Here is an 8,307-nt window from a genome sequence, read left to right as displayed (position 1 = left end):
CCATAGCTAAGTTCATTATGGGAATCTTGAAGGAATTGATTTTTTGCAAATATTAATTGAACTTTATGCGACGGCATGGAGCCATGGATAATTAGTGTATTTTTGGTATTAAAATTAGAGACCAAATGGTTAAACTTAGAGGTATATTTGTAGAAGGAAGAAATTGGGGGGACCAAGAAAGTAAATTACCCGTTGCAAGAAAAAAATTCTGATTTGAATGGCTTATTCGTGGGTTTGATTATATAGGGGACATGGTGACCTCACTCCCTTAATTTCCAAAACTTATCCATTTCCCTTCTTCCTTCTTCCTTTCCTCACCAATCACCATTATTGGCTTTTGGTGTTGAGATAAGCATCTTCTTCTTCATGCCATGAGCTTCATTTGGAGATGCAAATCTCCATAGAAAGGGGTTGATGGTTGAGTTAGGGTTTTATAGGGGGTTTGATTAGAAGTGGGATTCATTGAGGTTTTGGGAGTTTTGGGCTTTCACCCTTTAGATGTGTTGTAATCCTTTCCATTGCTTATATGTTTAGTGAAAGGAGAAAATCATCCCAAGCTAAAGGTAAAGAAAAGCTTGAAGTAGGGTCAATGAGCCTTCTTTTTGGTTTTTTTTTTTTTGGCTAAGATAATGCATTTATATTCTTTGTACATTCATATGAACCGTAAATGTATATGAGCTTGCACATTCATGTGAACTATAAATGTAAGAGCTTGTAGGTTAAAATGCATGTTTGGTGTGTTAAATGGCAAGGTGCATAAATTGTCTTATATTTGATAATTTTGACATTAAAAGTTGTTATAATTGTCGAATATTGATGCATTGCATGGGATCTCCTAGTGGCCTTAAGTATTGATTTAGGGATCATATGGATGGATTAGAGCCAATATAAAGTGAATTTTCGAGCCCAAGGAGATAAAAACTGCCCTTTAATATAAATATTGTTCTAGCTGTATCGATATCCTTTGAATATTAAGAATAAATATGAGTTTTTAAGTAATGAGTATTGATTCCAATTCATTTGATATTGGTATCGTTCATATGGTATCAATATCATAGGGTGAGTATCGATACTGGACAAACTTTGAATAATTTTCTAATATTGGTATCTGTACAAGAATTTTACAACACTAAGTATCAATATGCATATCGGTACCAATAACACTTTGAAGCCATTAGGATGCTTTGATGTTTGAATAAATTCGGGAATGATTTTAACGGTTCATAACTAGCTTTAAGACTTTGATAATAAACATTTTCATAACCTGTTAAATAAAGATAAACCAACAATTTAGTATTACATTTTCATATATGATTTAGTGTCTTTCGATGCTAAATGCATATTGATACTTAGTGTTATAAAATTCTTGTTCCATGATGCTTGATCCAGGTTATGTGGCCCAGATTAGTGGCTAACAAGATCCTTGGAAAGAGATTAGGAAGCAACAGCTTTATCGCATATTTTCCCAGAAAAAAGAAAATATTCAAAGCTTGGATAAGCCATCGTTGAATACCAACACTATAATTATTTTTTGATCTTGGTTGTTTCACTAGGAATATTCATACAATGATAATTAGTGTCATCGTCTTCATCTTCTTTTCCAGTTCTCAAGAAATTGTACCCCATAGCGCATCCAACGTGTTGGGATCAGAAAATATCAAGAAATATAATTCCTTGATTAGACGGGCTTTGATCAACACCACCACACAGAAATAACATTTCAACAAAGAAGGAAAGCTATCAAATGATGAAAAGAGCAATAGGCCCAATTATTTTTCAGATATTCAAATAATCTAAAATCGAGATTTTTCTGATTATTATACAATCCGATTATTCAATTTTTTATCGGATTTTCTATTCAAATTATTCGAATAAACATATCATCAAATAAACATATCGAATATTTTGCACATCCCTAACTGTGAACACCCGAGTTACCTTACCTAGAGCACTACTAGAAAAAAACCATTTTAATGACGAGCATTGCGCGTCATTTATGGGTGCAGATGACACACAAATACGCGTCATTGAAGCCACCGTCATAAATCTCAGATGACACGTAATTGTGTGTCATAAATCTATGACGTGCATTTATGACACGCATTTATGACTTACATTTATGACTTACATTGCGTGTCATTGAAGTACACGTCATTAAAAAAGATGACACACATTCGTGTGTCGTGATTGTATGTCGTAAATTATATATATATATATATATATATATATATATATATATATTGTAGATTGACAAATAATCAAACTAAATCACGTTTAATGCCTCATAATACTAAATATATATATAATATTATATATAAGCAATCCATTTGCATACAATATATTAACATTAAGTTATCAAAAATATTGTAATCATATGTCGATACAAAATATCACGTCATAATAAAGTTTGCCACATAAGATACCCATTCTTTGCGAATATCATCAATGCTATCATCCGTGTATTCTTCTTTCCCATCGCCAACTTAAGTAAAAAATATGAAATAAGTATATAATTTATACTTATTTAAAGTGAAGTATATAACTATCAAAGAGTACTAAAATGACCAATTTTACATATGCATTATTTGAAGCATATGTAAAAAAATTTTACACATTTAATTAGTAAAACTTCCCATATAAATTATATACATTATCACGATACGAATTCACAGTTTTCAGTCTTGCTAACAAGTACTTGCATTAATTTGTTTAGAATAGCATCCTACTTCAAGTCCATATGATAGTTGTATGACTAATGTGTAGGTATGATATGACAGATCTCCTTAAATGAATTCAACAATAGTCCTAGTTCACATAAAATTAGTTACTGGTCCCTGCTCGGATTAGCCATAAACTGTACTATCTATGTTGCACAAAGAATATTTGAAACCAAAGCCTATGTTTCTCCACCAAATGCATCTAATGTCTAGGTGAGTAGCACTGACTTTACCTTGCAACAGATGCTAGTTTAAACCCATAGTACTACAGCTTTATTTTCCTGCAACCCTCAGTTACAACAACTACCCACGTGGTAACTACAGTAAAAACACCTAATACAACAAGCATGTACGTCCACCAACTAAAGGCACTTCCTGTGGATGCAAGAAACCAATAATGATGCACACTGAAAAAAATGCAGAAGACACGTATAGTTGATGTCCACATCTACAGAAAACCAAGGTCGTTGCAGTTGAGCAAATAATCACTAAAGAACTAGTGTACAGATACAATTTTCACACCACTTTCCTCACCTTCCTATGACCCACATACTGAATTACTTTCATTGAAATAGCTACAGAATGTACTCTTTACAATGAAATCAAATTTTGGTACCACAGCTTCAAGCTACCTATCTAGTCAAACTTAATTTGTTAATTAATAACCGCTTAGGATATTTTTACATATTACTAATAAGAATTTTGCATGGAAAACAGAAATCATGAAATCATTTTTTTTACTTTTAAAACGTGACAGTTTTCGAACTAAAAAGTTATAATTCTGACAAAAAGCTCCACCCAACTTAAGAAGACGACCTTAGTCATCACATAAGGCATACCTTAAAGTTGAGTCAACATCTCGTACATCGTATCTGTGTATCCAGTTAATATTCCAACACATATAATTAGAGACGAACCTTGACCTGAAACACACAAGCAGTGAATTAAGAAGGCCACAATACTCAAAACATCGTAGTAATGTGCAGCTTCATCACTTTCAAAATGTAAGAAAACAAGATCTTTAAAAAGCACACCAACTTTATATGAACTTTCCTTGACTTTGGACAAGGTGAAAGGCTGAAACTTTTAATGAATTTCTATAACTTCTATAATCTTGGATAAAAACATATTTCTCGTCTCAAGGTGAACATATGAGAAGAATATCATTATTTCCTATTATTTCCTCCAATCCAACATAAGGTCTCTGCACATCGAATAAACTCTTTTGCTTAAAGCTCTATTTCCAGAGTTTTTCTCATTATAGATTCTAGAGAAAATAACCACTAGCTTTACATTTATTCGGTCAGTTGCTCAGTTGTTCTTATTAAATTAAAAACTTGTCTGTAATAATTGAAATAAATAAGGAGTAAATGTAATAAGAATGATACCAAATCCGGATTCTGATAACGTATCACAGATCCATGTCACTGTCATTGCACCATAAACCAAAAGTAAAGCAGTCACCATCACATGCTTAACCATGCAAAAACCATAAGAATTTAGTTTACAAATAAAAGCTCAAATATAATGCATAGATGGAAAAAAATGAATAGAGAACATGTGAAAATTATGTTTAAGTTTTATTCCAGGAAAAGGCTGAATATGCGTCATATCCTACCAATTTCTTATGAGAAACAAAAACATCAGAAATTGTTGCTTTCATGTTTATATTGCTAAAGTACCTGTAACTGGCTGCATAAATTGAATAAGAAAGAGAATAGCAAGCAACTATAATAGCTTCTAGTATTGCAAAACCAAGTGAAATCCACCATCTGTAATGAAAGAATAATATGCTTTGTAAACGTCCAAGTAACATTTTCAAGAATTATACATGTAGCAAGGACTCATCTCATTGCTTGAGAGGAAAAAATAGACACACATATAACTCTTAATCTTGTCGTGACCATCCAATCCCTCCTTCCGCAACTTCACTAAGGATGGAACAATATGAAAGAGTAATTGTTTTCAATCAATTCAAGAGAACACACATGAGAATGCATCAAAAATAAAATAATTCCTAAAACAAAAGAAATTTAGGCCAAAAGCAAGATTCAATGGAGTATATTTCCCTTGGCAAGAAAAGGTATACACATCTTCTTTCTTTTTTCTTTTTAATATAAGTTAACAAATATGTCTACAAAGATCCTGGAAACTGGTTGCCAGGACTAAACGAACAAGAAAAGTTTACAACCACTCCTAAATACACTACATAAGACCAACACCACAAAATATGAAGTGATTCCTAGTCCCATACATTTATCCAATAACAAGGTAGTAATTTTATTCCAACTAAAATATATTGATAATCAAATGAAAAATCAAATGAAAAAATAAACCCAGGATTATATAGGTTGACATTTAGATCTCCGGTATGTGTTGCTTCAAACAAAGCTCAAGAACATGGTTCAATAGCTTAGTACCTGCATAAATTCAAGATTTAAGCAAAAATTTCAGACAAACGGAAAAACCAATGATACATGGTTTTTAATAAACTATGACTCTTACTAAGAATCAATGGCAACGTAATTTCAGCAAAAGCATGTTTGATGTAATTAGCTAAGCATCAAATTGATTATGATTTCATGATACTTAAGCATCCCAAGTAGCAACAAGAATGCTCAGATGCTTAGAACAATTTAAGGGTCCATATGTATGAACTCACCAATTCCTAGCCCACGATATGGTGCTAAAACACCCAATGTCATGATGTACACACAGATGGCCCCACCTTCCTTCTTTTCCATCCAACAAGCAATTGATCCAACACAGATGTCACTGTAATATGCTGAGTTAGCAAGAAAACGTGTGATTGTTATAATAACATGCTAACTTTTGAATTATACAGGTCACTTTCCAACTTAATCTCTCATCAGGCCCTAACTCGTGTAATATGATATATGAGTGTGTGCATGTGTAACCATCCATAATTTGTTTCAATCCATCAAATTGAAAACAATAACATTTATTATTTCTAACCATAAATGCACCATACTAGTAATTTATGTCAAATGTTGAAGGCATTGTGACAAAAGACATCTCAAACATGCTCTGCACATTGCTAAGATCGTAGAATTAGATGAGGCTAGTCACTCAAAACTTCAATCGAGTCTATTTCTTTGAGCATGACCTAAGGATTAAGGAGAAAAAACAAATATGCAATTACCAAGGCAGAAGAAAGTTATAGGATAAATACTCTCCAAAAACTAACAGGTTTTGAAATTCCTACAGTTTCAGTGTTATAGACTATCAAAGCTCAATAAGTGCCCTCCAATTCAGGGTAGCAAAATTCAGAATTGGGAAATCTTTAGCTAGGGATTTTATAACTTGAAAATTCTCCAAAAAAATTATTTATAGCTACTACCTATAGCTTAAAAGTTCAAAAGAAATGCAGGATAGGGATGGATCAATTAACGCTTCATAATAAGCAGAAGATCATGGTAGAATCAACAAGTGCACCAAATACAATCAGTAGCATATGAGTGCAAGGCAGAACAAGCAAAACAACATAACTGAAGAGTGTTTTTGAGGCATAAACTGAACAATATCTAGCAATTTCTTGGTTTCAATAAACCCACAAATTGACAATTGAGAAATAATTAAATGTGTTAGTTATTAAATGCCTCCGAACACAATCAATAGAACAATGTAATCTAAAGTGGAACTATTTAATCCAACAAATAAATTACTTTTGCCAATGATCAAATGGGAGCACACTGAACTGACAACTTACAATACCTTATTTGTATCAAAGGCCACTCGTAGTATATCATCAAAAGTTAATGTAAATTAAACCACAAAATACCAACAATTAACCAATGCAAAGAACAAAAAATAAGAGAAATAAAAGCATAAATCAAGACCAACAACTTAAATTTCTTAATTTACTAAAGAACGCCGATAAATTTTCCATTAGATGAAATATATAGAAGAGCGACAAAGAAAACCCCAAGATTCAAAAAGAAACAATTGCGAAGAAAAAAATCCAAACAAGAATCGAACACAACAACGGGAGAATAACATGCTTTCTAAAGAAAATAACGAAAACCCATAAAAGATTGGGGGAGGAAAGGAGGCAAACCAATCTTTGTGAATTCGCCGGAAGCCAGAGCATCGGCGTAGTACTTTTCGTTGTAACGAACGGGGGAAGATAGCATTGTTGAGCTTCTTTAACAGCATCACGTTCTTGTCCCTCACACCATCGAGTGATATTGCTACTTCTCGACCAACTGCCATTATTATTAACTCTCCAAGAAAAACAAAAGATTTGGGGAGGGGATATAACAATGGCGTGGTGAGGGGATTGTACGGACAGAGATATATTTGTTGTGTGTGAAGACAGAGGAAACGTAGGCTTTGAAATTTTACAGCGGGAAAGCATGCGTACATGATGAAAATTATGGGAGGAAATTAAAAGACGACTTTTAGAGATGACACACAATGAAAAGTGTACTCCGTGTGTTTGCTAAATTTTTTGGATTATGATTATTAAATATGACACATATTATTGTAAGTCATACATTGTTCAGATTTTAAGAAACATGATATTTTTTTATGACACATTTTTTGCAAGTCATAAATTAGCGTATGTAATCGTTCATGTGTCATTGAAGGTATATTTTCTTATATTACTAGTGACCACGAGTATCCTACGAGGGATTGTTTACATAAAAAAGAATCATTTTGACCCAAAATAAAATATTAATGACTAAAACACATAAAAAAGAATATAAGTTAATTTGACTACTAAATCAAACATTGATGATAAAATTTTCACATTATGTCTAATAAATATCACATAAAAAAATTTACAAATGAAACAATTTATAAAATTAACTGTATACCCAAAATAAATTAATAACATAAATCATTCGATATTAAACATATTATAAAATAAGCATTATAAACAAATAAATTGATCATAAAACAATGAAACATATAAATTATATACATTATGTAAACACGAAATCAAACACCGCATAATTAAGAAGGAAATGGAAAATAATTTACTCAAAATATTTTGAGTTTAATGATTAAACGTAGTATAATTGATTAATTAGATAAATTTGAAAGATATCTTAACAAAAATTAAAACTTTATAATAATTATGAAACAACCACTAATTTTATGTTATTATTATTATTATTATTATTATATGCAAACAAAATATATTATACTTCTTAAAGTTAAGTTGAACATGTAATAGACGTAACTATCAACGTCAAATTAAAAATTATATCGAAAATCACTAACTATTAAACAAGAGAAATGTAAAACACAAAATGAAGGGAGTAATTTTTCTATTTTTTTATTATATAAGTTTGTACATAACTTGATACATGCATCACAAGGCTCACGTTAAATGAAGATGGACAAACGTTTCAAATAGACTCACACGACTAAGTCTTGGAAAAGAAGAACAAAAGATCAACACATTTGCGACTGCTTTTTGAATGGGATTCTGATGTTATTTGGTCGACATGTGTTCTAAAGTTATGACCAGTTGTGTCTTAGCTTTCCAATGGTTCTTGATTCGCATCAATTCGATATCAAGAACTCTATATATGCCCATTTTAGTTAATACAACGCGTGC

General features: G+C 31.7%; 1 pseudogene; it reads right to left on the bottom strand.

Annotated features, from left to right (window-relative positions):
• Positions 1-5,075: 5,075 nt before the first annotated feature.
• Positions 5,076-6,950, bottom strand: LOC120201895 (annotated as a pseudogene).
• Positions 6,951-8,307: the final 1,357 nt, after the last annotated feature.

The sequence above is a fragment of the Hibiscus syriacus genome, unplaced genomic scaffold (genome assembly GCF_006381635.1).
Source record: "Hibiscus syriacus cultivar Baekdansim isolate YM2019G1 unplaced genomic scaffold, ASM638163v2 tig00008013_pilon, whole genome shotgun sequence".
In the NCBI taxonomy this organism is placed as follows: Eukaryota; Viridiplantae; Streptophyta; class Magnoliopsida; order Malvales; family Malvaceae; genus Hibiscus; species Hibiscus syriacus.
The sequence above is the reverse complement of the archived record's forward strand: the minus strand, read 5'-3'. Positions and strand labels throughout refer to the sequence as shown.